The sequence below is a fragment of the Pseudophryne corroboree genome, chromosome 3 (assembly GCF_028390025.1).
Source record: "Pseudophryne corroboree isolate aPseCor3 chromosome 3, aPseCor3.hap2, whole genome shotgun sequence".
Classification (NCBI taxonomy): domain Eukaryota; kingdom Metazoa; phylum Chordata; class Amphibia; order Anura; family Myobatrachidae; genus Pseudophryne; species Pseudophryne corroboree.
In genome coordinates, this window is record NC_086446.1 from 133592698 (window position 1) to 133609519 (window position 16822).

Consider the following 16822-nt stretch of genomic DNA (forward strand, 5'->3'; position numbering starts at 1 on the left):
CAGTGCTATGCTTTAGGGATCATAGGTGCCAGGACTAGGTTGAGGCTGCGATCCCTGGAGTTTATGTCAGCAGGGGGAGTCAGACGCTCACCTGGTCTCCCCTCCCTCCAGTTCATGACCAGTTTCCGTGTGTATCCCATCCATGAACTGATGACCTCACTTCTGTCTCAGATGCTACCACGAGGGTACTCGGTCACAGCTTAGGCCGCTACAGTTGTGTACACTAGAGTTGCCACAGAGACCGGGTCGCAGACAGGAGCATCTGCATACACTCATCGTTCACTGAGCGTCTGTGTCCGTTATTGAGTGTCTGTGTCTCTTATCAGTTTACGGAGCGGCAGTGTACACTAGTAGCGTCTGAATCCACTCAGCGTCTTTCGAGCATATTGATCAATCCTGGAAGTGGGGTGAGTCTCCCTGTATCCCACTCTACTGAGTAAGGGCTATACAGTACAAAAATTCTATCTACTGTGTAGTATGAATAGTTAATTTTGGTACACAATGCATATGAGGCCTGTACAGTACTGTGGTTTTTTGCATGATTTGACTGAAAAACTTATTGAAATAGCTGTTTAAAAACAGAAACAGTAAATTGTACTCCTACATACTGGACAAGTAATTTTGTGGTTGATTATATACTCATATGACAATTGCTAATAATTAACATGTGACTGACTGCTAATGTGATTGCTGACTTTTATGTGTTTGTCGGTATTGTTTCTGAACCTCAAGTCGGGTGCTCGGGTTGTGGCCAGATTGAGATCACTTCTATATTTATATAAGTGATCTCAGTCACAGAGAGTGTAGTATATTGTACAAACAGATTATTTACATGTCTATGAGCGGCAAAAGTGACGAGGATACTTTATCAGGGACTCCTACACCCTTAACATGTCTATCTTGTAAAGTAGGGGTGTTAGCCCAGTATCTAACTTATGACGGGTTATGTACAAACTGTTGTGCGTATCAGCAAAATAAAAGAAAGGTTCAGCAGCCAGTAGATCCACCATGGGGTGTGTTTGCACAGACTTTGTCTACAATAGCTGACAGATTAGCACCTGCAGTGCCACACCCGGGAGTAGGATACACTATTAACCCTTACATGCAGCTCTCTTCTTGTGGGTTAATTCCAGCAGCTTCAACAAGTAAGCAGGCTAGTGAAGTCAGGGTAGATACATCTGTTACAGACTACACAAGACGATACAACAAATGAAGATACTGTGTATTCAAATTTCCCATATGACGACCAGTCGGAGGGTTTCAGAACAGAGAATATAGCTGAGCTTATTGATGCCATGAAGGCTGTTCTGTCTTTGGAAGAATCAGCCGAAGCAATAACAAAATCTAAAGCACCTGTGTTTAAACGTCCAAAAGCAGTTAGGATTGAGTTTCCAGGGTCAGAAGATCTGACAGAAATTATGGAAGAACCTTGGGCTACACCCAATAAAAATTATAGAATTCCAAAAAAGTGGGATTCTTACTATCCTTTTCCGGCTGAGGACTGTTCTAAAAGAGAAGTTCCTCCTAAAGTAGATGCACATATCATGCGACTTGTGCGAAAATCTATTTTACTGTTACCCTCTACCTCACTGAATGATGTCACGGATAGAAGAGTAGATGGATTCTTGAAAAACATTTTCTCTCTGTCAGGGGCTGTTGTAAGGCCAGCTATGGCTTCGGCCTGGATGGCAAAAGTAATGGTAGAATGGCTGGAGGAACTAGAGAGTGGCCTCTCCGCTCCTACCAAGTAGCAGGAGTCTCAGCTAGATCATATAAAACAAGCTGCGCAATATTTGGAAGAAGCACCAATTGATATGGGTACGATTGCTTCTAAAGCATCAGCCTTAACGGTAGCCGCTTGTAGAGCAATTTGGCTACGTATTTGGAAAGCGTATGCAGAATCTAAGAAAGCTCTGGAAGCATTGCCTTTTGCTGGTAATATTCTGTTCGGAAAGCAATTGACTGGAATCGGATGCGGAATCCAAAAAGGTCAGGTTTCCTGCTAGTTATAACCCTAAACCGAGGGGTTAAAAATTTCGGCCATTTCGATGGCAGGGTAGAGTAAAGGGAAAGGAAGATTCTAACCAACCACAGTACAATAAATAAGCTAGGAGTAGGAAGCAATGGGCCAATAGACGGCCAGCTTCCAAACCAGAACAGAAGCCATCAGTTTGAGGGTGCGGGCCTCCGCCTGGAGGATTCCAGGGTTGGGGGCTGACTCCTTCACTTTGCACACATATGGCAGCAGTCGACGACAGATGCTTGGGTGCAAAAGGTGGTATCTCTCGGTTATGGTTTCCCTTTCAAGAAGCAGCCTCCTCAAAGGTTTTTTTGCAGCAGCCCATCTTGTATAGAGTCGAAGTTCAGAAATTGCTTCAGTCTGGGGTAATTATCCCAGTACTTCTGACACAAAGGGGACGGGGGTTTTACTACAACCTATTTGTGATTCAGAACATAGCAAGGTCCCATCAGTGTTACCTCAGGTTTGCCATCCTCCAGCAACATTTTCAGTTCCAGGCTTTGCCCTTTGGGCTAGCAACAGCCCCCAGGGTATTTACCAAAATTATGGTGGTTATGGCAGCTTATCTCCGCAAGCAGGGGATAAGCATTTTTTAATACCTCTACGATCTTTTAATCCTGGCTCAATCCTAGGAGTTACTCTTGGGCCATCTCCAACAGACAATAGCTTGTCTACAAAGACACAGATGGCTCATAAATTGGGATAAATTATCTCTGAGTTCATCACAATGGATGGTTCACTTGGGGGCCATATTGGATTCAAGTCTACAAAGGATAATCTTACCTGGGAAAAAGATATCCAGGGTGCAGGTAATGGTTCAGGAATTGTTGCAGTCAGACAGTATCAGTCCATGCAGCGATGCGAGTGATGGGTCTAATGGTGTCAACATTCAACATGGTGGGATATGCACAATTCCACTCCAGACCCCTACAGCACCTCATTGTAACCAGATGGAATAGAAAACATCAGACAATAAAAAGACATGATAAAGCTTCCAGTAAACGTAAAAAGGTCATTAGCCTGGTGGCTACAGACGGACCATCTAGATAAGGGGAGACCCTTTGGGTAGCAGATTGGCAAGTACCGACAACGGATGCCAGTCTTCAAGGCTGGGGAGCAGTGTTCGAAAATTTCTGGTTCCAGGGAAAATGGAACACAAGGGAAAGTTGCCAGCCGATAAATCTGTTGGAAATAAGGGCCATATATATGGCTCTGGTTCAGGCAAAGGACATTCTGGCAAGGAAGACCAGTCCAGATCCGTTCAGACAATGCAACAGCAGTAGCGTACCTCAACCATCATTACAAATGGGCATTACACCCGGATGTATTTCAAACTCTAGTAAACAGATGGGGTCTGGCAGAGGTAGATCTCATGGCGTCCCGTTTGAACAACAAAGTTCCGGCATACGGGTCAAGAACAGAGGATCCCAGGGCGATCCTTGTAGATTCACTGTCAGTGAAATGGGAATTTCATCTGGCATATCTGTTTCCTCCAATCTCCCTGTTACTCAGGGTGGTGAGGAAAATAAAGCAAGCAAAGGGAGCCATAATTCTAATAGCTCCAGTCTGGCGCAGAAGGCAATGGTACACAGATCTACTAAGGATGTCCGTGGAAACTCCAATTCTGCTTCCTCAATGTCCAGATCTACTAATGCAGGGGCCGTATTATCCCAGCCACTTGGAATGGCTGTCTTTGACGGCATGGCTGTTGAAACCTCTATCCTAAAATCAAGAGGATTTTCACAGGTAATTCAAACCATGCTTAGCCTTCTTCAGCTCGTATTGATCATCGAATACGGCAGGCCTATATTCATTGGTGTAGCGAAAGAGGTATGGATCCAAGATCTTTTAAAGTATCCAGGATTTTGGATTTCCTCCAAGCAGTAGTGGATAAGGGTTTAAAGGTGGCTTCCTAGAGAGTTCAAGTATCAGCATTAACTGTATGGTTTCAGAAAAATTGCTAACCTACAGGCTGTGCATACTTTTTTTCAAGGAATGTTGCACATTCGACCACTGTTTGTTTCTCCTACAGTACCCTGGGATTTAAATCTGGTTCTTAAAATCCTTCAGGGGGCTCCGTTTGAACCGCTTAAGAGAGCAGATCTTAAATGGTTGACATCTAAAGTTCTCTTTCTACTGACAATGGCGTCAGCTAGAAGTGTCAGATTTCGGAGCGCTGTCGTGTAAGTCTCCTTTTCTGATCTTTTATCTAGATAAAGCAGTTCTCAGAACTAAATCTGGTTATCTTCCGAAGGTGGCCTCAAAGTTTTACCTGAACAAAGAAATTGTAGTCCCGGCTTTTCAGGTATCAGGACTTTCTGCGGGAGAAGCATCGCTGGACGTAGTCCGTGCATTAAGAATTTACGTAGATTGTACTAGTGCCATCAGAAAGACAGATTCTCTCTTCATTCTCTACGGATTTCACAAAAGAGGATGGCCTGCTACTAAACAGATGCTGGCAAGATGGCTTCAAATGACGATTTCAGAAGCATATTCTCGTGATCTCCCTGCTCCGGCTAATGTCTCTGCGCACTCTACACGTAGGGAAGGTCCTTCATGGGCAGCACAACATGGTGCTTCAGCAGAACAAATTTGTAAGGCAGCCACATGGTCTTCCATTAACGCATTCATTAGACATTATGCCTTTGATACTTTTGCCTCTCATGACGCGGAATTCGGGTGAAAGGTCCTCTTGGCTAATCAGGAACGTCCCCACCACTAATAATGGCTTTGGGAATCCCAATGTTATCCTGTGGATAACCTGTGGACCCAGCCGGAGAAATATACCATTATGGTAAGAACATACCGTTGATAACGGAATTTCTCCTATGTCCACAGGGATCCCACCCTGACGCACCTGATTTGAGGATCTTTACAATCACTAAACCTCTTCCCTCTTGTATGGAAGGGTGTGCATGTGTGTTCTTATCGCCTGAATAGGGTTCTACATGATGCTCCTGCCTAATTGCTGTGAAAACTGATGAGTCGGTGGGCGGGATTATATGGATGAGCCCGATGCATTCCGGGAGGCCAGAAAGCTCGTGAGTATTTGGTGCCATTTCCGCTGTCGCTCCGGCATATCCCAATGTTATCCTGTGGATCCCTGTGGACATAGGAGAAATTCCGTTATCAACGGTAAGTTCTTACCATAACGGTATATTTTGCAATCACTATATAATTCAAACGCCATGGCCAATATTTACTAAGAATTCGAGTTTGTCCGTTTTGTGTTTTTTTTTCTAAGTCCCAATCCGGGAATTCACTAAGCACCAATCTCTGCAGTGTTTGGACTATTCGTAATGGTTTGATTTGCAAAGTTCCGAAATACGAATGAATAGACTATCGGTCAAACGCGGCTGTTATTTCATACAATACGGGAATTCACTATTCATTCGTATTTGGGTGTTAGTTTCTGAATGCTCAATTGCGGTCGTATTTTTTTGCGAATCGGTAAAAAAAGCGGCAAAAAATAGACCTGCTTTTTTCAATCGTGTTTACATGTGTTGCAACTCAAAAATCAATCACTCCTGAATTAGGATTCCTATAAAAGGATGTTAGGCCCATTTCAATATACCTACACTCAGAAATGGCAGAAGGACTGTGGGCCAGTGAACTTTTGTGTGCTGTGGGATTCCTCAGACTCAGACATCAGCCAAGAAACTAAACATGGTCAGCAGGTTGTACAGGTTCCGCGGAGGCTGCGCAGGCCTCGGTTTTTTTAGGGGGTGCGTTTAAACTTGAACGCATTGTCCGATGATAAGGTCATACAGATGTTCCGTCTAAATCGTATCAACATTTTCTGTCTGTATGACCATGTCAAACTGGGCCTAGACCCTGAGACAGCACGCTCTCGCTCTGTCTCAGGCCTGCACAAACTCCTGACTGTGTTGCACTTTATGGTTACTGGCAGCTTTCAGGCTGTGTCTGGGGATGTCATAGGAATCTCACAGCCCTCATTTTCCAGAATCTTAACACAGGTGATGTATACCTAACTACCTCTTCTGTTTTTTGTTTGTTTTAATTTCTCGGTAGCCAGTTCTGTCCTAAAATCTCATGTTTTTGTTCTTTAAAATATACACACAGGTGTTGGCTGTTTTGCAGCCCCACATCGAGGCCTCAATCTGCTTCCCTACCCAGGAGTCTCAGTGGCATGCCATCAGGGTAGATTTCTATGAGCTGGCTGGCATGCCCAATGTACTTGGAGCCATAGATTGCACACACATTCAGCTGAGACCACCTAGGGGCAGGCAGCACATATATACTAATCGCCATTTCGAACACTCTACAAATGTGCAGGTGGTTTGTGATGCAAATCTCAAAATAATGAGTGTTGTTGTTGGTTACCCCGGGGGCTGCCATGACTCCTTCATCCTCAGTCAGTCATCCCTCTTTGATAAGTTTGAGGACGACAAATGCCAGATGGATGGCTGCTGGGTATGTAATTTGATGTGTATACTTTGTCCAAATACAGGTGCAGATGTATTAACCTGTCGAAGGCATAAGGAAGTGAGAAACCAGTGATCTGTGCAAGGTGATAAAGGCACCAGCCAATCAGCTCCAATATGTAAATGAACAGTTAGGAACAGATTGTCTGCTGCCTTTATTACCTTGCACATATCACTGGTTTATCACTCCCTTATGCCTTCTACAGGTTAATTCAACTGCCCCACAGTGTGTTACTTGCTGTATCTTAACATGAATCACGTTACTATATCTGTCTTTTAGGTGATGGAGAATATGGCTGTTTCTCTTGGCTTCTAACTCCATTGTCCCGACCTGATAACCCTGCTGAACACAATTACAATCATGCACATAAGCCCACGTGGAATGTGATAGAAAGATGTTTTGGTGTGCTGAAATCTAGGTTTCGGTGTCTGGATAAGCCAGGTGGCCTTTTGTTGTATAGTCCCTCCAAGGTGACTCAAATTGTGTTCTGCTGCTGCTTTCTTCATAACATGTGTTTGCAACAACATCTGCCACATGTTGAGGAGGAAGAAAGCAGCCAGCAAGCAGAGGAATTAGAGACATCTGGTGATACTTGGAGTACAGATGTAGGGAGGCAGGTTAGGCAAGAGCTCATCACTCGCTATTTCTAAGGTAAGTTTGGTTTGCTTATTTCATTTGTTGTGTAATCATAAATAGATGGTTTGCCATTTTTATTGGCAAAACCATTACTCACAATGTGTCTGTCTCCTTGACACATACAAACATACCCTCGCTTTATGCAAAACAAATGTCGCATGTGTATTGTGTGTATATTTAAACTCAAAACAACAGATTATGAGTGGCATGCATTAAGTCTGGATAAGTGATCGTAAACTTGCAGTGCTAATTTATTACAAGCCCACATAATCCATTTAGTATTTCACTTTATCATTGTCTGTAACATCTGATAAAGCCGAATATTTATCTTACTTAAAACCCTTTAAAAGGTTAAAGAACACAGTACGCTATTGGCGTATGGAATACCTTAAGGGTACGCACGTTGCGTATCTAACGCTTAGCCGTGGTCGAGACGCACGAGCGGCACGTTCGCTCACGGCTTAGAGCGTACAGGCAAGCACGCTATAGGCTGCCGACTAACGTAATGATACGCTATCAGCGTAGCGGATGCTTGGGACCACGAGGAGATCACAAGCGGCGCTGACGCTCACAGTGTTAAACCTTTTTAACTATACCATAAACAATGTACATATACTGTAAACCCTTGTGCAGTGATAAGATGTAAATGCAACACAGTGTAACCTTGTTAGTTTAAAAGCTGTATGAGCGTATGTGACGCTCAGAGAACCCCTTAGCAATATAATAAACAGTCAAATACTGGTCTAAGGGTCTAACGCCTTTTAAGGAAATGAATGAACGTTCAATTGCAAAAAAATAGTACAATACAAGTTATACACTACCAAGATAACATAAAATACCTAACCAAGTAACTACACATAAAATACAATAAAGATACAATTACTTTTAAAGGGGGAAAGGGGAGAGAGAGAGAGAAAGTGAGAGAGAACGAGAGAGAATGGCTTATAACAATAAAGACAATATGATTGCAGAGAAACTTACGCACAAAGGGAAACAATCGCATGCGCCTTCTGGATATCCAGCTCCCGATTATCAGCAATGAGAACCGTTGAAGAGAATAGAGAGCTGGCCCAGATCGGCTTGTCCTTTTATACACTACACACAATACAGTACAATGGTCCCTATATTCTTATTGTTCATTGGACACAGGAATTCGTCTTCGCATTATAACAAAAGGTCATAGGTTGATTCATACAGGTGGGCTGTGACTATTTCCAACTGCTCAGGTGGGTGGGAAACTAGGTTTCCCGCCGCATGGATAATAAAGTGCAAATACAGTAAATGTTCATAAACTTCTTATGTCCATAACTATTCGCACGAGCGAGTTATCCGCTTCAAACCAACACCGGAATATTGCTAATTAAATACTCTTCCGATGGATACTAAACACCACTGTATAACCCCTGTCTGACCCTTCGTATCAAACAAAGAGGGATCTCTTTGTCTATGAACATGCTACATTAACTAAACTTTCAGATTCTATCAAAGGGACCATAATCTACAAAATACATTATATGGTTAAAATATGTAACGATTGAGTCGCCCGCTAGACGCACATAAACTTTACCGTAAATGCGCATACCGTGCGCCTGCGGGTGCACACAACAGCGAGTATGCGCACGCACGGGAGAGCTCATGCACTCGCAGCAGGCACTCGCATGAGGTGCCTATATGGCAGTGTGTAGCGTGATATTTTTCTGACTTTGACAGTCCACCCTTTGGCAGTCACCAATAACTGCCACTTTCTAAAACATTTCAAAAAGAGAAAAATATATGTAATGTGTAAATACATTTCTATGATTGGGTAGGGGAGGAGAGGAGAAGGTAGGAAAAGGGTATGACCTAGTGAGATAGCAGAAGCATGTGTGTATGAATCCATGTTTGGGGGGTCATGTATCATCGTGCCGTACGTGTTTTAAATCAAGCTTCGAGGTATTGCGAAGTATACATTTGAATTCCTTCTTATCCCGTGGTACGGGTCTGTGGATGGGCTGTCAAACTTTACCGAGCTCTCTTCGGCTTTTGGTTGCAACAAAATGGGGGAGCACATTTTAGTTGATGATACATGAATGGGGGAATATGTAAATGCTGATATCTGTGCCTGTATTCCCTCTCGACTATGTGTGTCATTACCTGAAGGTTGTAGAGATGAAGATAAGAAACAATTATGGTAAATGCAGTGATAAACTATGTGAGTTTAATATACATTTGCCGATTGAGGTCTTGTCTTGTGTCTTGTCTTGTCTCGATGTACATGTTGACTGTAGTCTCTTTGTGCTTTTGCCAATAAACGCAAGCAAAGCTTTATCAATGTCCATAGACTTACAAAAAGTGTTGGGCTAGCGTAAAATTAACGTTACTAGGGATAAGGGGGTCTATGGCATAGTCCATCAGTTGTCTGTGTAAAAGGTTGTCAAAACTTCTTCTTTAGTCTATCTGTTGTCTGCATACAAGGTCGTCAAATTCCTCTTCCAAGCGGGTCTTTATACCTTGGAGAAAAACAAAGGAGAAACGGGTGAAAGAAACGGACCGTGGAATCACATTTTCATCACAACATTGTCTCTATCGTTGGGTCATAAATCACATCAGTCGTTGTTATTACAGTATCTTCACTCCTTAAACTCATCACTCGGGCACTACGTTTACACTTTGTTAAAACCCGAACGCATCTAAATATCAGACCGACTAATATGATGACACCCAGAACACACAAAAGGAATTTCCCTACATCCATGATAATACCTTGGGTCCATTCTCCTAAACCAGAGAACCAATTTCGCGGGTTCAACCATGACACCCAACTGGTCAGCTCATTACCCACAGCGGCAAGGGTGAGATTGTGTTTCCTTCGGAACTCCCATTTTAATTGGAGAATGTCGTCCATCTTTTGGTCTATGACCTCGACCGGGTCCTCGGTGCTGTTTGTGATATAATGTGCAGCACTTTATTCCATACTGAGTCGCTAGGGTAACACAATACCCACCCGTCACAGCTGTGAGATAATTGAGAATCATCCTATGCTGAACCAGTTCTGTTTTATAAGCTTGGAGCTCCCTTCCAGTATACCTGAATGTATCATCATACATTTCAGTGATGTTGTCTAATAAATTTGCAAGCGCAGATATATATTTATAATTTATCACTCCTCTGGCGGTACGAGTGATATCTAACGCGATTAGGAATTGAATCCCGGTGGATTCACTGATCAGGTCAGAGGCCGGATGCTCTGTTCTCTCTATCAGGTGCCGTTTAACGATGTGCTCGTAATGAGTGTGAGTATAAGGAGCTTGGGCACTGCGGTGAATATCTTTCATTTTAGTATGTGATACAGTCATTACTTCAGGCAATACTTTTCCAATATAACATAACCCTTCTGAGTTTGGGGCAAGCCACTTATACGCCTTCCTCCCGCATATGAAATATGCATCATCGGGGAGAACATATGGAACGGAGTAGGACATAACCATATTACACATTTTCCATATGAAATTTCCTAACCCTAATTCTCCCATCTGTTTAGTACACGTATCGGTTTGTACGATGTGTGCACAGTATCCTGGTGATACCTCTCCAACTCTCATGGTCCTACTTCCTAGGGTATACCTATATCGGAAATATTTTCCACTACCGGCTATGTGGCATATAAGTTCTGTATCTGTTGGCATTCTATCGGCTCTGTATGAAAAGGTCATGGTTTGGTTATTCCATGACACTTCCCAATTTCCCGGCTTTCGGGGATTGGAAATGTTAAAACATACTAGGGATCTATCCACATGATATTGGTGGAGCTTCAAACTAGGAGGACTGGAGATATTAAACCTCCTGTCCACCGTCCTCCCACCACTTAGCTCAAGTACCTCCCCTATAGTTAACGGGAAGGGCACTAATCCTGATTTGCTATGGCCTTGAGGTACTTGAGAGCATACCCAACAATCTGTCTGATTAAACACTTTACCCACTAAGGTGTGATAGTCACTCAATGGATGCCGGTCCATGTGGATATTAAAACTGGATTGGCATTTCTTGATACACCCATCCTCAACTACACTGTCACAGAGTCTACAGATACAGTTCTCTTCAGCTAACAATCCTTCACAATTTCTTCTATTGTCAATGCTACCAGATCGTTTTCTGATACTCGCCTTTACTCGGTGATTATGTTGTTCTTGGAAATCTACGCCTCCATCTCTGTCATCAGAACCCATTCCAGAACCTCTCTCGACCTCCATGGTACTCTCGCCGGAACAGACTGCTCTGGTCAACATCATGGTCAACAGGAAAATCCGGATCACAGTCTCTTGGGGCAAGTCCATCTTATTGGAGGAAATGGAGAAGGATGAGAAGGGGGAAAGAAACAATTGAGGGAGATGGGATGGGAAGTGGAGAAAAACAATAAAAGGGAACAGGGAATCGACAACTGCCTCCGATCTTATTATTCTCAATGCTCAGGTTCCGTCTCAGTCCTCCTGAAACAGACACTCCAGTGATACAACTTCCTCTACCGTCTGTTCTTTATCACGGGACCTCTCTGGATCAGCAACCTTCTTACAATGGGACGAATGAACCCAAGTCTCTCTCTCGGCAACCTTCAATGCTGTCGTGCTAATCAATAAGACTTGGTATGGTCCTTCCCATCTGTCAATAAGGCAACCTGAGCGTAGAAAATTCCGTATCATTACATAATCCCCAGGTTCAATGTCATGACAATTACTATCTGGCAAGTCAGGAATCGCTAACTTCAGATTGTCATTCTGATTCCTTAGCTGTTTACTCATGTTAACCAGGTATTTTACAGTCACTTCATTGTTACACTTCAAATCATCCTGAGGGTTAATCATAACATGCGGTTGTCGACCAAACAGAATTTCAAAGGGGGACAGATTAAGAGGGGACATGGGAGTGGTTCTGATGCTGTATAGTACAATGGGTAAAGCTTCTGGCCATGTTAATCCTGTTTCTGCCATAACTTTGCTCAATTTATTTTTAATAGTGCTGTTCACTCTTTCTACTTTCGCACTCGCCTGAGGGCGGTACGGAGTGTGCAGCTTACTATCAATTCCCATCAACTTACACATTCCTTGAAAGACATCACCTGTAAAATGGGTACCCCTATCACTTTCAATTATTCTAAGGATACCGTATCTACACACAAATTCCTGCACAATTTTCTTAGCAGTAAACATAGCGGTATTTGTGGCCGCAGGAAATGCTTCGACCCAATTTGAAAACACATCTATACAAACAAGTACATATTTCAAATTTCGACAAGGGGGTAATTGTATAAAATCAATCTGTATTACCTGAAAAGGGCCGCCTGTAGGTGGGATATGAGATGGTTCTGTTGGTATTGCCTTTCCGATGTTCTTCCTCAAGCAGGTAAGGCATGACATTGCTCTCTTACCTGCATGGGATGAGAATCCTGGGGCGCACCAATATGCTCTTACCAACTTGCACATTCCCTCCTTGCCCAGATGAGTCAGCCCATGTGCTGCTTCAGCTAAACATGGAAGGTATGCTCTGGGTGCCACTGGTTTACCCTGTCCATCTGTCCAGAGTCCTGAGGACTCCTGGCCATATCCTTTTGACCTCCAAACTGCCTTTTCCTGTGTGGAACACAAATTTTGCATTTCACACAACTTCTGTGTGTTGATGATATTGAATACCATCAATTGTGTGGTGTCTGTCTGTCTGGGGGTACCAGCTGCTAACTTAGCAGCTTCGTCTGCTCGGCTGTTACCAAGTGATACTGGGTCTTGGCTATATGTATGTGCTTTACACTTGATAACAGCCACTCTGTCAGGTTCCTGTATCGCTGTTAGAAGTCTTTTGATGTGAGCTGCATGCGCTATCGGTGTACCAGCTGCCGTCATGAAATTTCTGAGGCGCCATAGGGCTCCGAAATCATGGACTACCCCGAAGGCGTATCTAGAATCGGTGTAGATATTGGCTGACTTTCCCTTAGCCAATTCACATGCTCTGGTTAGGGCAACCAGTTCAGCAACCTGGGCTGAGTGAGGTGGGCCTAGCGGTTCTGCTTCTATGGTGCCTTGGTCATCTACGACTGCGTATCCAGTACACAAGTCTCCCGAGTCCGTCTGTCTGTGACAACTACCGTCAGTGTAGAAAGTAAAATCTACATCTTCCAGTGGGTTGTCACTGATGTCAGGCCTTGCCGTGAAATTTTGGGTCAAATATTCCATACAATCATGTGTGTCATCCCTTGTATTAAATCCTCCTTCCCCATCACTCTCATCCTCCACCCTTTGTGCCTGTCCAGGCACACCTGGGAGATATGTTGCAGGATTTAATGCACTGCATCTCCTTATGGTGATGTTTACGGGGGCCATTAATGCCAATTCCCATCTTGTAAACCGCACTGATGAGACGTGCCTGGTTTGGGCAGAATTCAACAAGGCTGACACTGCATGTGGCGTATGAATTGTGAGGTTGTGTCCTAGCACTACATCTTCGCTTTTTGTAACTAGCAATGCTATCGCAGCGACACTTCGCAAGCATGTGGGGAGGGATCGCGCTACCGTATCTAGATGAGCGCTGTAGTATGCTACCGGCCTGCTGGCATCACCATGCTTTTGGGTTAGGACGCCTGCCGCGCAACCAGCACTTTCTGTTCCGTACAGCTCAAAGGGTTTCCCATAGTCTGGCATACCTAATGCTGGTGCCTGCGTTAGGCACTGTTTGAGTCTCTCAAATGCCATCTCGGATTCGTCTGTATGCGAAATTCGATCAGGTTTGTTTGATGAAACCATCTCCTGCAAAGGTAATGCTAGAATGGAAAACCCTGGGATCCAGTTACGGCAATACCCACACATTCCTAAAAACGTTCTGATCTGTTGCTGGGTTTGTGGCAGAGTCATGTCTCTAATTGCTTGAATTCTATCAGCGGTCAGGTGTCTCAGTCCTTGTGTTAGACAGTGTCCCAGATATTTTACTTTAGGCTGGCATAATTGTAGTTTGTCTTTGGAAACCTTGTGTCCTGTGTCTGAAAGATGAAACAGGAGCTGTTTCGTATCTTTCAGGGACGCTTCCAGTGAATCTGAACACAGGAGTAAATCGTCCACATACTGTATCAATATTGATCCACTCTCTGGTTGGAAAGACTGTAAACAATCATGCAAAGCCTGTGAAAATATACTTGGACTGTCTATGAAACCTTGCGGTAATCGAGTCCATGTGTATTGGACTCCTCTGTATGTAAATGCAAACAAATATTGGCTGTCAGGATGCAGGGGTACCGAGAAAAAGGCGGAGCAGAGGTCAATAACAGTGAAAAATTTCGCAGTGGGAGGGATCTGCATAAGGATGACAGCTGGATTTGGCACTACGGGGAACTGACTCTCAACTATTTTGTTAATCCCCCTTAGATCCTGTACTAGCCTGTAACCCCTCCCCCCACTCTTTTTCACAGGGAAGATGGGACTATTGGCAGTGCTGGATGTTCTTACCAGAATGCCCTGTTGTAGCAAGCGCTCTATTACGGGGTATACTCCTAATTCCACCTCTGGCTTCAGAGGGTATTGTGGGATTTTTGGAGCTATCCTACCATCTTTTACTTGCACAACTACTGGAGCTACGTTTGCCATTAATCCAGTGTCTTGTCCATCTTTAGTCCACAGTGACTCTGGTATTTGGGATGTCATTTCTTCTACCTGGGATGGATTCCTATTTAACATAACAGTGTGGGACATTAATTTTGATGGGGAGTCTAGCATGTCTCGCACTTCCTGAGCGTGATTCTCAGGTATGTCTAAGAATACACCTTCAGGAGTGCAATAAATGACGCACCCCATTTTACACAATAAATCTCTTCCCAGGAGATTAGTCGGTGCCGATGCCGCCAGCAAAAAGGAATGCTTGGTATGCAAAGGCCCTATTGTAATCTCTGCTGGTTTGCTAACAGGGTAGTGCTGGACTACTCCCGTCACTCCCATGGCTGGAATTGTCTTACCAGTGGTTCTCATGCCCACTGTCGAATTTATCACTGATTTGGCCGCCCCCGTATCTACAAGGAAGTTTAATGATTTACCAGCTACATCGATTGTGACCTCGGGTTCACTTCCAAGGCTTGCAATCAATTTCACTGGCTGCAGATTACAGGTATGGCCACACCCCTATTGGGTATGGTGACCTCCCTGAATCGCGCTGGCAGCAACTACTTGAGAAGGGGGTAAATGGGAACTACCAGAGACTTGCCAGTCTCTTTTTGGGGGATACCTTTTTGTTTCCCCTGCATGTGGCTTATGACTCCGTCTCTGCGGTCCCTGATCCCAATTTCGTGTGTCATGTCGTTGTCTAGGGGGTTGATATGATTTTTGTGTGTTTTTCGATCTACAGTCTCGTGCAAAATGTCCCTCTTTATGACAGTAATAACAGGTTACCACATTTGACTTACCCACAGGGTTTGGAGATTTATACAAAGGTGGCCATGTGGTCAGGGCCTGTATACTTACGGCCATTAACTTATCACTTTGTGACTCCCTGTGTCTGGTGATATTTCGATCGTGATCAATAGCAGCCTCTCTCAAAGTAGCCACCGACAGACCTCGCCAACATGGTTGCGTGGTCTGTACCCTTTGTCACGATCCGGGTATCTGGACGCCATTTCTTACCCATCAGATGCCTCCTAAGGCTGGCTCAGCGCTCCAGGACCGGATTCCATCTGTTATCCTGATGTGTACATTCCTGTATCCTCTCCTGTCACTCTGGGACGCTGTCACAGTGAGCGCCATATTGCATCTGGCATGGCGTCTCCCGCGGCCTCCGCCGCCGTCCCTGAGCTTCTGCATGCAGAGTGTCAGAGTGGCGATTACGTCAGCCGCGGCCTCCGCTGTGTCCGCGTGGTTGGATGTGCACTTGTCAGCCTGGCGTCTCCTGTCTCCAGTGGCCGGCGCCGCCATTACTGTTTTCATTACCACATGGATTACAAACCAAACTTCCCTCCAAGTGTCTGCATGGGCGCAGCCATCTTGGATTCTGTCAGCTGATCATTTCCTCCAATCTGTTGTCAGTATTGTTAATCTGCATAATTGTCTAGCCAATCCCTTCCTTGCTGCAGGTATAAATACACTGTGCCTGAGCAAGGAAGGCGTCAGTGCTTTGGTTGCCAAACCTAGTTCCTGTTTGTCTCTCTCCTGTGATTGTCTTCCAGGTTCCAGCTCCTGTCTCAAGACTTCCACCATAGAGACCCGCACCAGCATTCCACCTGCGGTGTAGCCTGACTCTCCAATCCATTGTGGATTCATCTGTTTCCAGCTACAACATTACCTGCTTCCAGCTCAGCTTCCAGCAGAGTACAGCTTCCCTTAAAGGGCCGGTGTCCTTTCTACACTTTACCACTCTCCACCGGTATTATTATTTCTCCGCTCTCAAGTTCTACATTTCAGTTCATATTTCATCGCTCCCAAGTTCATTTATTATTTAACTGGTTCCAGCCAGTATCCACTCCGTGCTAACAACAGTCTGGTTCCAGCCAGTATCCACAGCAGCTGTTTTATCTTCAGCAACCCAGCTTTTCCTGGAACACCAGCTGGCACAATCCTGGGTTATCTCCATTGCTACAGTCGGGCCTGGTAAGGACTTTCCATCTAGAAGATCATAAGAACTATCTCACACTACCAGTGCCCTGTGGCTCCTGCCATCCTGTAGTACCCAGGAACTGTATTTATTCTTTGCTGACTTTTACGTTTTCTTTTACTGCTGCTG